General features: G+C 38.1%; 1 protein-coding gene across 1 annotated transcript in view; it reads right to left on the bottom strand.

Moving 5' to 3' along the window:
* The window catches only part of LOC106871818 (CD109 antigen), a 78,421-nt gene extending 60,658 nt beyond the window's left edge, over window positions 1-17,763 (bottom strand). Inside the window, exon 1 of the mRNA XM_089346357.1 lies at window positions 17,737-17,763. The gene's annotated coding sequence lies outside the window, so the exon portion shown is untranslated. The remainder of the gene's footprint in view (window positions 1-17,736) is intronic.
* Between the last annotated feature and the right edge of the window lie 22 nt (window positions 17,764-17,785).

Below are 17,785 nucleotides of genomic sequence, written 5' to 3'. Positions count from 1 at the left end.
TCGAAATCGAGTTAAATTGGATACTAAACTCCACTTGCGAAGACCTGTTGAGGCAAGTGAAATCGAAATAGAGTTAAATTGGATACTAAACTCCACTTGCGAAGACCTGTTGAGGCAAGTGAAATCGAAATCGAGTTAAATTGGATACTAAACTCCACTTGCGAAGACCTGTTGAGGCAAGTGAAATCGAAATAGAGTTAAATTGGATACTAAACTCCACTTGCGAAGACCTGTTGAGGCAAGTGAAATCGAAATAGAGTTAAATTGGATACTAAACTCCACTTGCGAAGACCTGTTGAGGCAAGTGAAATCGAAATAGAGTTAAATTGGATACTAAACTCCACTTGCGAAGACCTGTTGAGGCAAGTGAAATCGAAATAGAGTTAAATTGGATACTAAACTCCACTTGCGAAGACCTGTTGAGGCAAGTGAAGTCGAAATAGAGTTAAATTGGATACTAAACTCCACTTGCGAAGACCAGTTGAGGCAAGTGAAATCGAAATCGAGTTAAATTGGATACTAAACTCCACTTGCGAAGACCTGTTGAGGCAAGTGAAATCGAAATAGAGTTAAATTGGACACTAAACTCCACTTGCGAAGACCTGTTGAGGCAAGTGAAATCGAAATAGAGTTAAATTGGACACTAAACTCCACTTGCGAAGACCTGTTGAGGCAAGTGAAATCGAAATAGAGTTAAATTGGATACTAAACTCCACTTGCGAAGACCAGTTGAGGCAAGTGAAATCGAAATCGAGTTAAATTGGATACTAAACTCCACTTGCGAAGACCTGTTGAGGCAAGTGAAATCGAAATCGAGTTAAATTGGATACTAAACTCCACTTGCGAAGACCTGTTTAGGCAAGTGAAATCGAAATAGAGTTAAATTGGATACTAAACTCCACTTGCGAAGACCAGTTGAGGCAAGTGAAATCGAAATAGAGTTAAATTGGATACTAAACTCCACTTGCGAAGACCTGTTTAGGCAAGTGAAATCGAAATAGAGTTAAATTGGATACTAAACTCCACTTGCGAAGACCTGTTGAGGCAAGTGAAATCGAAATAGAGTTAAATTGGATACTAAACTCCACTTGCGAAGACCTGTTGAGGCAAGTGAAATCGAAATCGAGTTAAATTGGATACTAAACTCCACTTGCGAAGACCAGTTGAGGCAAGTGAAATCGAAATCGAGTTAAATTGGATACTAAACTCCACTTGCGAAGACCTGTTGAGGCAAGTGAAATCGAAATCGAGTTAAATTGGATACTAAACTCCACTTGCGAAGACCTGTTGAGGCAAGTGAAATCGAAATCGAGTTAAATTGGATACTAATCTCCACTTGCGAAGACCAGTTGAGGCAAGTGAAATCGAAATCGAGTTAAATTGGATACTAAACTCCACTTGCGAAGACCTGTTGAGGCAAGTGAAATCGAAATCGAGTTAAATTGGATACTAAACTCCACTTGCGAAGACCTGTTGAGGCAAGTGAAATCGAAATCGAGTTAAATTGGATACTAAACTCCACTTGCGAAGACCTGTTGAGGCAAGTGAAATCGAAATAGAGTTAAATTGGATACTAAACTCCACTTGCGAAGACCTGTTGAGGCAAGTGAAATCGAAATCGAGTTAAATTGGATACTAAACTCCACTTGCGAAGACCTGTTGAGGCAAGTGAAATCGAAATCGAGTTAAATTGGATACTAAACTCCACTTGCGAAGACCTGTTGAGGCAAGTGAAATCGAAATAGAGTTAAATTGGATACTAAACTCCACTTGCGAAGACCTGTTGAGGCAAGTGAAATCGAAATCGAGTTAAATTGGATACTAAACTCCACTTGCGAAGACCTGTTGAGGCAAGTGAAATCGAAATAGAGTTAAATTGGATACTAAACTCCACTTGCGAAGACCTGTTGAGGCAAGTGAAATCGAAATAGAGTTAAATTGGATACTAAACTCCACTTGCGAAGACCTGTTGAGGCAAGTGAAATCGAAATAGAGTTAAATTGGATACTAAACTCCACTTGCGAAGACCTGTTGAGGCAAGTGAAATCGAAATAGAGTTAAATTGGATACTAAACTCCACTTGCGAAGACCTGTTGAGGCAAGTGAAGTCGAAATAGAGTTAAATTGGATACTAAACTCCACTTGCGAAGACCTGTTGAGGCAAGTGAAATCGAAATCGAGTTAAATTGGATACTAAACTCCACTTGCGAAGACCTGTTGAGGCAAGTGAAATCGAAATCGAGTTAAATTGGATACTAAACTCCACTTGCGAAGACCTGTTGAGGCAAGTGAAATCGAAATAGAGTTAAATTGGATACTAAACTCCACTTGCGAAGACCTGTTGAGGCAAGTGAAATCGAAATCGAGTTAAATTGGATACTAAACTCCACTTGCGAAGACCTGTTGAGGCAAGTGAAATCGAAATAGAGTTAAATTGGATACTAAACTCCACTTGCGAAGACCTGTTGAGGCAAGTGAAATCGAAATAGAGTTAAATTGGATACTAAACTCCACTTGCGAAGACCTGTTGAGGCAAGTGAAATCGAAATAGAGTTAAATTGGATACTAAACTCCACTTGCGAAGACCTGTTGAGGCAAGTGAAATCGAAATAGAGTTAAATTGGATACTAAACTCCACTTGCGAAGACCTGTTGAGGCAAGTGAAGTCGAAATAGAGTTAAATTGGATACTAAACTCCACTTGCGAAGACCAGTTGAGGCAAGTGAAATCGAAATCGAGTTAAATTGGATACTAAACTCCACTTGCGAAGACCTGTTGAGGCAAGTGAAATCGAAATAGAGTTAAATTGGACACTAAACTCCACTTGCGAAGACCTGTTGAGGCAAGTGAAATCGAAATAGAGTTAAATTGGATACTAAACTCCACTTGCGAAGACCTGTTGAGGCAAGTGAAATCGAAATAGAGTTAAATTGGACACTAAACTCCACTTGCGAAGACCTGTTGAGGCAAGTGAAATCGAAATAGAGTTAAATTGGATACTAAACTCCACTTGCGAAGACCTGTTGAGGCAAGTGAAATCGAAATAGAGTTAAATTGGACACTAAACTCCACTTGCGAAGACCTGTTGAGGCAAGTGAAATCGAAATAGAGTTAAATTGGATACTAAACTCCACTTGCGAAGACCTGTTTAGGCAAGTGAAATCGAAATAGAGTTAAATTGGATACTAAACTCCACTTGCGAAGACCTGTTTAGGCAAGTGAAATCGAAATAGAGTTAAATTGGACACTAAACTCCACTTGCGAAGACCAGTTGAGGCAAGTGAAATCGAAATCGAGTTAAATTGGATACTAAACTCCACTTGCGAAGACCTGTTGAGGCAAGTGAAATCGAAATAGAGTTAAATTGGATACTAAACTCCACTTGCGAAGACCAGTTGAGGCAAGTGAAATCGAAATAGAGTTAAATTGGATACTAAACTCCACTTGCGAAGACCTGTTGAGGCAAGTGAAATCGAAATCGAGTTAAATTGGATACTAAACTCCACTTGCGAAGACCAGTTGAGGCAAGTGAAATCGAAATCGAGTTAAATTGGATACTAAACTCCACTTGCGAAGACCTGTTGAGGCAAGTGAAATCGAAATAGAGTTAAATTGGACACTAAACTCCACTTGCGAAGACCTGTTGAGGCAAGTGAAATCGAAATAGAGTTAAATTGGATACTAAACTCCACTTGCGAAGACCTGTTGAGGCAAGTGAAATCGAAATAGAGTTAAATTGGATACTAAACTCCACTTGCGAAGACCTGTTGAGGCAAGTGAAATCGAAATAGAGTTAAATTGGATACTAAACTCCACTTGCGAAGACCTGTTGAGGCAAGTGAAGTCGAAATAGAGTTAAATTGGATACTAAACTCCACTTGCGAAGACCAGTTGAGGCAAGTGAAATCGAAATCGAGTTAAATTGGATACTAAACTCCACTTGCGAAGACCTGTTGAGGCAAGTGAAATCGAAATAGAGTTAAATTGGACACTAAACTCCACTTGCGAAGACCTGTTGAGGCAAGTGAAATCGAAATAGAGTTAAATTGGATACTAAACTCCACTTGCGAAGACCTGTTGAGGCAAGTGAAATCGAAATAGAGTTAAATTGGACACTAAACTCCACTTGCGAAGACCTGTTGAGGCAAGTGAAATCGAAATAGAGTTAAATTGGATACTAAACTCCACTTGCGAAGACCTGTTGAGGCAAGTGAAATCGAAATAGAGTTAAATTGGACACTAAACTCCACTTGCGAAGACCTGTTGAGGCAAGTGAAATCGAAATAGAGTTAAATTGGATACTAAACTCCACTTGCGAAGACCTGTTTAGGCAAGTGAAATCGAAATAGAGTTAAATTGGATACTAAACTCCACTTGCGAAGACCTGTTGAGGCAAGTGAAATCGAAATAGAGTTAAATTGGATACTAAACTCCACTTGCGAAGACCTGTTGAGGCAAGTGAAATCGAAATAGAGTTAAATTGGATACTAAACTCCACTTGCGAAGACCTGTTGAGGCAAGTGAAATCGAAATAGAGTTAAATTGGATACTAAACTCCACTTGCGAAGACCTGTTGAGGCAAGTGAAATCGAAATAGAGTTAAATTGGATACTAAACTCCACTTGCGAAGACCTGTTGAGGCAAGTGAAATCGAAATAAAGTTAAATTGGACACTAAACTCCACTTGCGAAGACCTGTTGAGGCAAGTGAAATCGAAATAGAGTTAAATTGGATACTAAACTCCACTTGCGAAGACCTGTTGAGGCAAGTGAAATCGAAATAGAGTTAAATTGGACACTAAACTCCACTTGCGAAGACCTGTTGAGGCAAGTGAAATCGAAATCGAGTTAAATTGGACACTAAATTCCACTTGCGAAGACCTGTTGAGGCAAGTGAAATCGAAATAGAGTTAAATTGGATACTAAACTCCACTTGCGAAGACCTGTTGAGGCAAGTGAAATCGAAATAGAGTTAAATTGGATACTAAACTCCACTTGCGAAGACCTGTTGAGGCAAGTGAAATCGAAATAGAGTTAAATTGGATACTAAACTCCACTTGCGAAGACCTGTTGAGGCAAGTGAAATCGAAATAGAGTTAAATTGGACACTAAACTCCACTTGCGAAGACCTGTTGAGGCAAGTGAAATCGAAATAGAGTTAAATTGGATACTAAACTCCACTTGCGAAGACCTGTTGAGGCAAGTGAAATCGAAATAGAGTTAAATTGGATACTAAACTCCACTTGCGAAGACCTGTTGAGGCAAGTGAAATCGAAATAGAGTTAAATTGGATACTAAACTCCACTTGCGAAGACCTGTTGAGGCAAGTGAAATCGAAATAGAGTTAAATTGGATACTAAACTCCACTTGCGAAGACCTGTTGAGGCAAGTGAAATCGAAATAGAGTTAAATTGGACACTAAACTCCACTTGCGAAGACCTGTTGAGGCAAGTGAAATCGAAATAGAGTTAAATTGGATACTAAACTCCACTTGCGAAGACCTGTTGAGGCAAGTGAAATCGAAATAGAGTTAAATTGGATACTAAACTCCACTTGCGAAGACCTGTTGAGGCAAGTGAAATCGAAATAGAGTTAAATTGGATACTAAACTCCACTTGCGAAGACCTGTTGAGGCAAGTGAAGTCGAAATAGAGTTAAATTGGATACTAAACTCCACTTGCGAAGACCAGTTGAGGCAAGTGAAATCGAAATCGAGTTAAATTGGATACTAAACTCCACTTGCGAAGACCTGTTGAGGCAAGTGAAATCGAAATAGAGTTAAATTGGACACTAAACTCCACTTGCGAAGACCTGTTGAGGCAAGTGAAATCGAAATAGAGTTAAATTGGATACTAAACTCCACTTGCGAAGACCTGTTGAGGCAAGTGAAGTCGAAATAGAGTTAAATTGGATACTAAACTCCACTTGCGAAGACCTGTTGAGGCAAGTGAAATCGAAATCGAGTTAAATTGGATACTAAACTCCACTTGCGAAGACCTGTTGAGGCAAGTGAAATCGAAATCGAGTTAAATTGGATACTAAACTCCACTTGCGAAGACCTGTTGAGGCAAGTGAAATCGAAATAGAGTTAAATTGGATACTAAACTCCACTTGCGAAGACCTGTTGAGGCAAGTGAAATCGAAATCGAGTTAAATTGGATACTAAACTCCACTTGCGAAGACCTGTTGAGGCAAGTGAAATCGAAATAGAGTTAAATTGGATACTAAACTCCACTTGCGAAGACCTGTTGAGGCAAGTGAAATCGAAATAGAGTTAAATTGGATACTAAACTCCACTTGCGAAGACCTGTTGAGGCAAGTGAAATCGAAATAGAGTTAAATTGGATACTAAACTCCACTTGCGAAGACCTGTTGAGGCAAGTGAAATCGAAATAGAGTTAAATTGGATACTAAACTCCACTTGCGAAGACCTGTTGAGGCAAGTGAAGTCGAAATAGAGTTAAATTGGATACTAAACTCCACTTGCGAAGACCAGTTGAGGCAAGTGAAATCGAAATCGAGTTAAATTGGATACTAAACTCCACTTGCGAAGACCTGTTGAGGCAAGTGAAATCGAAATAGAGTTAAATTGGACACTAAACTCCACTTGCGAAGACCTGTTGAGGCAAGTGAAATCGAAATAGAGTTAAATTGGATACTAAACTCCACTTGCGAAGACCTGTTGAGGCAAGTGAAATCGAAATAGAGTTAAATTGGACACTAAACTCCACTTGCGAAGACCTGTTGAGGCAAGTGAAATCGAAATAGAGTTAAATTGGATACTAAACTCCACTTGCGAAGACCTGTTGAGGCAAGTGAAATCGAAATAGAGTTAAATTGGACACTAAACTCCACTTGCGAAGACCTGTTGAGGCAAGTGAAATCGAAATAGAGTTAAATTGGATACTAAACTCCACTTGCGAAGACCTGTTTAGGCAAGTGAAATCGAAATAGAGTTAAATTGGATACTAAACTCCACTTGCGAAGACCTGTTTAGGCAAGTGAAATCGAAATAGAGTTAAATTGGACACTAAACTCCACTTGCGAAGACCAGTTGAGGCAAGTGAAATCGAAATCGAGTTAAATTGGATACTAAACTCCACTTGCGAAGACCTGTTGAGGCAAGTGAAATCGAAATAGAGTTAAATTGGATACTAAACTCCACTTGCGAAGACCAGTTGAGGCAAGTGAAATCGAAATAGAGTTAAATTGGATACTAAACTCCACTTGCGAAGACCTGTTGAGGCAAGTGAAATCGAAATCGAGTTAAATTGGATACTAAACTCCACTTGCGAAGACCAGTTGAGGCAAGTGAAATCGAAATCGAGTTAAATTGGATACTAAACTCCACTTGCGAAGACCTGTTGAGGCAAGTGAAATCGAAATAGAGTTAAATTGGACACTAAACTCCACTTGCGAAGACCTGTTGAGGCAAGTGAAATCGAAATAGAGTTAAATTGGATACTAAACTCCACTTGCGAAGACCTGTTGAGGCAAGTGAAATCGAAATAGAGTTAAATTGGATACTAAACTCCACTTGCGAAGACCTGTTGAGGCAAGTGAAATCGAAATAGAGTTAAATTGGATACTAAACTCCACTTGCGAAGACCTGTTGAGGCAAGTGAAGTCGAAATAGAGTTAAATTGGATACTAAACTCCACTTGCGAAGACCAGTTGAGGCAAGTGAAATCGAAATCGAGTTAAATTGGATACTAAACTCCACTTGCGAAGACCTGTTGAGGCAAGTGAAATCGAAATAGAGTTAAATTGGACACTAAACTCCACTTGCGAAGACCTGTTGAGGCAAGTGAAATCGAAATAGAGTTAAATTGGATACTAAACTCCACTTGCGAAGACCTGTTGAGGCAAGTGAAATCGAAATAGAGTTAAATTGGACACTAAACTCCACTTGCGAAGACCTGTTGAGGCAAGTGAAATCGAAATAGAGTTAAATTGGATACTAAACTCCACTTGCGAAGACCTGTTGAGGCAAGTGAAATCGAAATAGAGTTAAATTGGACACTAAACTCCACTTGCGAAGACCTGTTGAGGCAAGTGAAATCGAAATAGAGTTAAATTGGATACTAAACTCCACTTGCGAAGACCTGTTTAGGCAAGTGAAATCGAAATAGAGTTAAATTGGATACTAAACTCCACTTGCGAAGACCTGTTGAGGCAAGTGAAATCGAAATAGAGTTAAATTGGATACTAAACTCCACTTGCGAAGACCTGTTGAGGCAAGTGAAATCGAAATAGAGTTAAATTGGATACTAAACTCCACTTGCGAAGACCTGTTGAGGCAAGTGAAATCGAAATAGAGTTAAATTGGATACTAAACTCCACTTGCGAAGACCTGTTGAGGCAAGTGAAATCGAAATAGAGTTAAATTGGATACTAAACTCCACTTGCGAAGACCTGTTGAGGCAAGTGAAATCGAAATAAAGTTAAATTGGACACTAAACTCCACTTGCGAAGACCTGTTGAGGCAAGTGAAATCGAAATAGAGTTAAATTGGATACTAAACTCCACTTGCGAAGACCTGTTGAGGCAAGTGAAATCGAAATAGAGTTAAATTGGACACTAAACTCCACTTGCGAAGACCTGTTGAGGCAAGTGAAATCGAAATCGAGTTAAATTGGACACTAAATTCCACTTGCGAAGACCTGTTGAGGCAAGTGAAATCGAAATAGAGTTAAATTGGATACTAAACTCCACTTGCGAAGACCTGTTGAGGCAAGTGAAATCGAAATAGAGTTAAATTGGATACTAAACTCCACTTGCGAAGACCTGTTGAGGCAAGTGAAATCGAAATAGAGTTAAATTGGATACTAAACTCCACTTGCGAAGACCTGTTGAGGCAAGTGAAATCGAAATAGAGTTAAATTGGACACTAAACTCCACTTGCGAAGACCTGTTGAGGCAAGTGAAATCGAAATAGAGTTAAATTGGATACTAAACTCCACTTGCGAAGACCTGTTGAGGCAAGTGAAATCGAAATAGAGTTAAATTGGATACTAAACTCCACTTGCGAAGACCTGTTGAGGCAAGTGAAATCGAAATAGAGTTAAATTGGATACTAAACTCCACTTGCGAAGACCTGTTGAGGCAAGTGAAATCGAAATAGAGTTAAATTGGATACTAAACTCCACTTGCGAAGACCTGTTGAGGCAAGTGAAATCGAAATAGAGTTAAATTGGACACTAAACTCCACTTGCGAAGACCTGTTGAGGCAAGTGAAATCGAAATAGAGTTAAATTGGATACTAAACTCCACTTGCGAAGACCTGTTGAGGCAAGTGAAATCGAAATAGAGTTAAATTGGATACTAAACTCCACTTGCGAAGACCTGTTGAGGCAAGTGAAATCGAAATAGAGTTAAATTGGATACTAAACTCCACTTGCGAAGACCTGTTGAGGCAAGTGAAGTCGAAATAGAGTTAAATTGGATACTAAACTCCACTTGCGAAGACCAGTTGAGGCAAGTGAAATCGAAATCGAGTTAAATTGGATACTAAACTCCACTTGCGAAGACCTGTTGAGGCAAGTGAAATCGAAATAGAGTTAAATTGGACACTAAACTCCACTTGCGAAGACCTGTTGAGGCAAGTGAAATCGAAATAGAGTTAAATTGGATACTAAACTCCACTTGCGAAGACCTGTTGAGGCAAGTGAAATCGAAATAGAGTTAAATTGGATACTAAACTCCACTTGCGAAGACCTGTTGAGGCAAGTGAAATCGAAATCGAGTTAAATTGGATACTAAACTCCACTTGCGAAGACCTGTTGAGGCAAGTGAAATCGAAATCGAGTTAAATTGGATACTAAACTCCACTTGCGAAGACCTGTTGAGGCAAGTGAAATCGAAATCGAGTTAAATTGGATACTAAACTCCACTTGCGAAGACCTGTTGAGGCAAGTGAAATCGAAATAGAGTTAAATTGGATACTAAACTCCACTTGCGAAGACCTGTTGAGGCAAGTGAAATCGAAATCGAGTTAAATTGGATACTAAACTCCACTTGCGAAGACCTGTTGAGGCAAGTGAAATCGAAATAGAGTTAAATTGGATACTAAACTCCACTTGCGAAGACCTGTTGAGGCAAGTGAAATCGAAATAGAGTTAAATTGGATACTAAACTCCACTTGCGAAGACCTGTTGAGGCAAGTGAAATCGAAATAGAGTTAAATTGGATACTAAACTCCACTTGCGAAGACCTGTTGAGGCAAGTGAAATCGAAATAGAGTTAAATTGGACACTAAACTCCACTTGCGAAGACCTGTTGAGGCAAGTGAAATCGAAATAGAGTTAAATTGGATACTAAACTCCACTTGCGAAGACCTGTTGAGGCAAGTGAAATCGAAATAGAGTTAAATTGGATACTAAACTCCACTTGCGAAGACCTGTTGAGGCAAGTGAAATCGAAATAGAGTTAAATTGGATACTAAACTCCACTTGCGAAGACCTGTTGAGGCAAGTGAAGTCGAAATAGAGTTAAATTGGATACTAAACTCCACTTGCGAAGACCAGTTGAGGCAAGTGAAATCGAAATCGAGTTAAATTGGATACTAAACTCCACTTGCGAAGACCTGTTGAGGCAAGTGAAATCGAAATAGAGTTAAATTGGACACTAAACTCCACTTGTGAAGACCTGTTGAGGCAAGTGAAATCGAAATAGAGTTAAATTGGATACTAAACTCCACTTGCGAAGACCTGTTGAGGCAAGTGAAATCGAAATAGAGTTAAATTGGACACTAAACTCCACTTGCGAAGACCTGTTGAGGCAAGTGAAATCGAAATAGAGTTAAATTGGATACTAAACTCCACTTGCGAAGACCTGTTGAGGCAAGTGAAATCGAAATAGAGTTAAATTGGACACTAAACTCCACTTGCGAAGACCTGTTGAGGCAAGTGAAATCGAAATAGAGTTAAATTGGATACTAAACTCCACTTGCGAAGACCTGTTTAGGCAAGTGAAATCGAAATAGAGTTAAATTGGATACTAAACTCCACTTGCGAAGACCTGTTGAGGCAAGTGAAATCGAAATAGAGTTAAATTGGATACTAAACTCCACTTGCGAAGACCTGTTGAGGCAAGTGAAATCGAAATAGAGTTAAATTGGATACTAAACTCCACTTGCGAAGACCTGTTGAGGCAAGTGAAATCGAAATAGAGTTAAATTGGATACTAAACTCCACTTGCGAAGACCTGTTGAGGCAAGTGAAATCGAAATAGAGTTAAATTGGATACTAAACTCCACTTGCGAAGACCTGTTGAGGCAAGTGAAATCGAAATAAAGTTAAATTGGACACTAAACTCCACTTGCGAAGACCTGTTGAGGCAAGTGAAATCGAAATAGAGTTAAATTGGATACTAAACTCCACTTGCGAAGACCTGTTGAGGCAAGTGAAATCGAAATAGAGTTAAATTGGACACTAAACTCCACTTGCGAAGACCTGTTGAGGCAAGTGAAATCGAAATCGAGTTAAATTGGACACTAAATTCCACTTGCGAAGACCTGTTGAGGCAAGTGAAATCGAAATAGAGTTAAATTGGATACTAAACTCCACTTGCGAAGACCTGTTGAGGCAAGTGAAATCGAAATAGAGTTAAATTGGATACTAAACTCCACTTGCGAAGACCTGTTGAGGCAAGTGAAATCGAAATAGAGTTAAATTGGATACTAAACTCCACTTGCGAAGACCTGTTGAGGCAAGTGAAATCGAAATAGAGTTAAATTGGACACTAAACTCCACTTGCGAAGACCTGTTGAGGCAAGTGAAATCGAAATAGAGTTAAATTGGATACTAAACTCCACTTGCGAAGACCTGTTGAGGCAAGTGAAATCGAAATAGAGTTAAATTGGATACTAAACTCCACTTGCGAAGACCTGTTGAGGCAAGTGAAATCGAAATAGAGTTAAATTGGATACTAAACTCCACTTGCGAAGACCTGTTGAGGCAAGTGAAATCGAAATAGAGTTAAATTGGATACTAAACTCCACTTGCGAAGACCTGTTGAGGCAAGTGAAATCGAAATAGAGTTAAATTGGACACTAAACTCCACTTGCGAAGACCTGTTGAGGCAAGTGAAATCGAAATAGAGTTAAATTGGATACTAAACTCCACTTGCGAAGACCTGTTGAGGCAAGTGAAATCGAAATAGAGTTAAATTGGATACTAAACTCCACTTGCGAAGACCTGTTGAGGCAAGTGAAATCGAAATAGAGTTAAATTGGATACTAAACTCCACTTGCGAAGACCTGTTGAGGCAAGTGAAGTCGAAATAGAGTTAAATTGGATACTAAACTCCACTTGCGAAGACCAGTTGAGGCAAGTGAAATCGAAATCGAGTTAAATTGGATACTAAACTCCACTTGCGAAGACCTGTTGAGGCAAGTGAAATCGAAATAGAGTTAAATTGGACACTAAACTCCACTTGCGAAGACCTGTTGAGGCAAGTGAAATCGAAATAGAGTTAAATTGGATACTAAACTCCACTTGCGAAGACCTGTTGAGGCAAGTGAAATCGAAATAGAGTTAAATTGGACACTAAACTCCACTTGCGAAGACCTGTTGAGGCAAGTGAAATCGAAATAGAGTTAAATTGGATACTAAACTCCACTTGCGAAGACCTGTTGAGGCAAGTGAAATCGAAATAGAGTTAAATTGGACACTAAACTCCACTTGCGAAGACCTGTTGAGGCAAGTGAAATCGAAATAGAGTTAAATTGGATACTAAACTCCACTTGCGAAGACCTGTTTAGGCAAGTGAAATCGAAATAGAGTTAAATTGGATACTAAACTCCACTTGCGAAGACCTGTTGAGGCAAGTGAAATCGAAATAGAGTTAAATTGGATACTAAACTCCACTTGCGAAGACCTGTTGAGGCAAGTGAAATCGAAATAGAGTTAAATTGGATACTAAACTCCACTTGCGAAGACCTGTTGAGGCAAGTGAAATCGAAATAGAGTTAAATTGGATACTAAACTCCACTTGCGAAGACCTGTTGAGGCAAGTGAAATCGAAATAGAGTTAAATTGGATACTAAACTCCACTTGCGAAGACCTGTTGAGGCAAGTGAAATCGAAATAAAGTTAAATTGGACACTAAACTCCACTTGCGAAGACCTGTTGAGGCAAGTGAAATCGAAATAGAGTTAAATTGGATACTAAACTCCACTTGCGAAGACCTGTTGAGGCAAGTGAAATCGAAATAGAGTTAAATTGGACACTAAACTCCACTTGCGAAGACCTGTTGAGGCAAGTGAAATCGAAATCGAGTTAAATTGGACACTAAATTCCACTTGCGAAGACCTGTTGAGGCAAGTGAAATCGAAATAGAGTTAAATTGGATACTAAACTCCACTTGCGAAGACCTGTTGAGGCAAGTGAAATCGAAATAGAGTTAAATTGGATACTAAACTCCACTTGCGAAGACCTGTTGAGGCAAGTGAAATCGAAATAGAGTTAAATTGGATACTAAACTCCACTTGCGAAGACCTGTTGAGGCAAGTGAAATCGAAATAGAGTTAAATTGGATACTAAACTCCACTTGCGAAGACCTGTTGAGGCAAGTGAAATCAAAATCAAGTTAAATTTGACGACTGGCACCCATGCCAACATCGTCTCCCTCATTGGACACGAGACTCAGCTTGCGAAGACTTATTGGGGCAAGCGAAAGCGAAATTGTGACGGCACCTGTGCCCAGCATCGCCTTTCTGGCACTTGTGCCCGCGGCATGTGTAAGGACTTTCAAGCGAGATCGTTGCCAGTGCCCCTGGACTGGCTCTTGTGCGGGTGGCAAATAAAATACACTATTTTGAGCGTGGCCATTGCCAGTACCGCCTGACTGGCCTTCGTGCCGGTGGCACGTAAAAGCACCCTCTGCACTCTCTGAGTGGTTGGCGTTAGGAAGGGCATCCAGCTGTAGAAACTCTGCCAAATCAGATTGGAGCCTGGTGTAGCCATCCGGTTTCACCAGTCCTCAGTCAAATCGTCCAACCCATGCTAGCATGGAAAGCGGACGTTAAACGACGACGATGATGATGATGATGATGATACACATACACATAAAAATAACAGAGACAACAAAGTGAATAATTGACAACCAATCCATTTTATTTTGCTGACGGGGTGCAATAGATGTGGACTTTCATTGAATGTTCAACAAAATAGTTCCACACACTCACTGGTATCAAATATCTTCTGACACCAAATCTCAGATTTTTCCCTCATTGTCTTTGGAGTAGCAGCCCTTTCCCCAAAGAGTACATTTCATTGCTTTATCTTCCCAGTTTGTAAACTCACATATAGTTATGAGTTATGCGTAAACAAACTGGTAAACAGGTTCTTTATGTGTGCATGTGTGTGTGTGTACATGCATATATGTATATATGTGTGTATATATGTATATATGTGTGTGTGTATATATATATATATATATATATATATATATATATATATATATATATATATATATATATATATATATGTATGTGTATATATATATATATATATATATATATATATATATATATATATATACATATATATATATGTATGTGTATATATATATATATATATATATATATATATATATATATATATATATATATATATATATATATATATACATATATATATATATATATATATATATATATATATATATATATATATATATATATATATATATATATATGTATGTATGTATGGATGTGATTCTAATTTATGGTATAACATTGCAGATAGCTGTTTTTTATTAATTTTATATATATATATATATATATATATATATATATATATATAATAATTTTCCCAGAGGATATATATATATATATATATATATATATATATCTGTGTGTGTGTGTGTGTGTGTGTGTGTGTGTGTGTGTGTAAAATTAATAAAAACAGCTGTCCGCAACGTTATACCATAAAGGAAAAGTACACCTACATCGTTACATGCTTTGTAACAGCATTTTAACTCCTATTTCTAGGAATGTAAATGTTGTTCACACCCTTAGCCAAGTTTAGTTGACAATTATGTGTGTGTGTGCGTATACATATATATACATATTTATATACACAACCACTGGACATTTTTGCTGTTGATGAAATTTTAACCATAGATAATAGACACAAATGAAGTAATATTTCAAAAAAAGCAACAGGATATCCAGGGGTGATGCAGTAACAACTGTTTCAAGCAGCTCCATTTAATTGAACAATGCAATCATTTACATCAACTTAAATGCAGGGCTATCCTCAGTTGCATAAATAAATAAATAGAATTTTTTTTAATCAGTCGGACACATTTACTCTTTACTTGTTTCAGTCATTTGACTGCGGTTAAAGGATAAAAGAAACTAACTCTTAGTTGTAGGAGTGAGATGTTTCACTATTTGATCCGCCCGCCACCTCATCCTCTAACCTCCTTCATCACTATAAATCTTCGTTACCCACCTACCCACACGTGACATTGTGTTATTTTCTTCTCTAATACTACCAAACTGAACAAACAAATTCGTTTTATGACCAGCAAGGGTCATAGAATCATGGAGGTGTACACCTCGTTGTCTTTTGAATGTTTTTGAATGTAGTTCATGCATTCACCTTATGAAAACGGTTTTATCTAATAATGATGTAATGTCTCGATTAAATCAATTAAAAATCAGTTGGAAACAGCTCTAGTGAACTGATACATTATCATTATGTTGTTATATACATATATATACACACACACACATAAACACATATTCATCAATAATAAATGTATATATATATATATATATATATATATATATATATATATATACATATATTTATATGTATGTATGTATGGATGTGTATATATATATATATATATATATATATATGAGCATATTCATGTATACATACATATATGTACATACCTACATCTAGATGTATATATAGATGCATATCCAGGTACAGGACGTCAAAAAACGTGGACAAAAAAGGAACGGGAACATAAACAAAGCACAAAAAACAGACTTTCTTTTACGGACATATGTATATATATATATATATATATATATATATATATGTATATATGTTTAGCATGGTACATGGCTCAGTGGTTAGAGCGTCAAGCTTACGATCGTGAGGTTGTGAGTTCAAATCCCGGACCGGGCTGTGTGTTGTGTTCTTGAGCAAGACACTTTATTTCACGCTGCTCCAGTTCACTCAGCTGTAGAAATGAGTTGTGACATCACAGGTGCCAAGCTGTATCGGCCCCTTTGCCTTTCCCTTGGACAACACTGGTAGCATGGAGAGGGGAGGCCGGTATGCATGGGCGACTTCTGGTCTTCCTTAAACATCCTTGCCTGGAGTTGTGCCTGAGAGGGGAACTTTCTAGGTGCAATCCCATGGTCAGTCATGACAGAAGGGTGTCTCAGCTTATATATGTTTATGTGTGTGTGTTGGTATGGGTGAGGTAAAGTTAGTAACCGGGGGTAAAATGAGTAATTTCCAGAATAAATTAAATATATTATTCCTCCAAAGCATCTCATGCTTCGATGGAGGACTCAATGCTCTTCAACTGTCCAAAATCAACAAATCTCTCTCAAATCAAACATTGAATAATTTAACTATGAAATACAGTGTCTGAAAAAGAATTTAGACAAGATGATCATCATTAAAATGTCTTTGATTGTGCTAAATCTAAAGAATAAAAAAAAAAAAGAGAAAAAAATGGCAACAGAACCCTGAAAAGTTCTATATTGAAGAGATGAGGAATTATGTACATTATTTACATTTGACAGATATTTGCCCTCATCTTGTTTGTTGACAGATATTTGTCCTCATCTTGTTTGTTGACAGATATTTGTCCTCATCTTGTTTGTTAACAACAAACAAGATGAGGACAAATATCCGTCAAATGTAAATAGCGTAAATAACGAACCCTGCACAATGACACAAATGAGAACCAAACTGTGAACATACAATTACTGACCCAGCCCTTAAACCAGTCCATGGAGTCTCATTATATACATCTATGTATGATAGGGTTTACACAACTCAACAAAGGTGCTTGGACAGTACATAATTCTAATATACTGTACATGCATCTTTGATGAGTTGCAGTACCCCTGTGTACTATACACAATAATTTCATTATTATTATTATTATTATAACAAATCAGTCTCTCAAACATAGGACAAGCTTATGGGTCTCATTAAATAACAACTATGTATGATAACAGAATGTTGTTGGGGTCATATTGCGCAGATATTTCATCTGTGACCCACTGGACTACATTATCAGATATGTCCTTTAAGGAATCTCCCACTAAGTGAGTGTAATTTGGGAGAGATTAAATTGCTTTTCCATTGGGGTACTAGTTTCTGACTTTTGTGTTGGCATTAATCCTTTAGCACACTCAGATTAATTACTTATTTATTTACATTGTTTTGAATTAATTATACGTTATCTTGTAGCTTCGAGAGATTTCGACGATGTGATTGTTCACTTTTAGAATGACATTGCATGGAGGTTGTGAGAGGCCTGATCTGATAAGTTTGAACACAAAACAGGGAGAATATTTGGGTCTGACACGGCCAGTTTCAATGCTAAATGGTGAACTGAAATATAAAACTGATAAAGGACATTGGGACACAAACTTATGTGTCACAAGGCCTTAACCGTGGAAATGTTGTTGAGGGAGCTGGGCAATGGTCAATATGTGAGCCAGTATGATGTAATGAAAAACATAACTTACCCAAGAGTTCGTTTCACCTTCGTTTGGAAGGGTGAGAGAGAGTTTATAT

The sequence above is a fragment of the Octopus bimaculoides genome, chromosome 30, assembly GCF_046866305.1.
Source record: "Octopus bimaculoides isolate indiv1 chromosome 30, ASM4686630v1, whole genome shotgun sequence".
Taxonomy (NCBI): domain Eukaryota; kingdom Metazoa; phylum Mollusca; class Cephalopoda; order Octopoda; family Octopodidae; genus Octopus; species Octopus bimaculoides.
The sequence above is the reverse complement of the archived record's forward strand: the minus strand, read 5'-3'. Positions and strand labels throughout refer to the sequence as shown.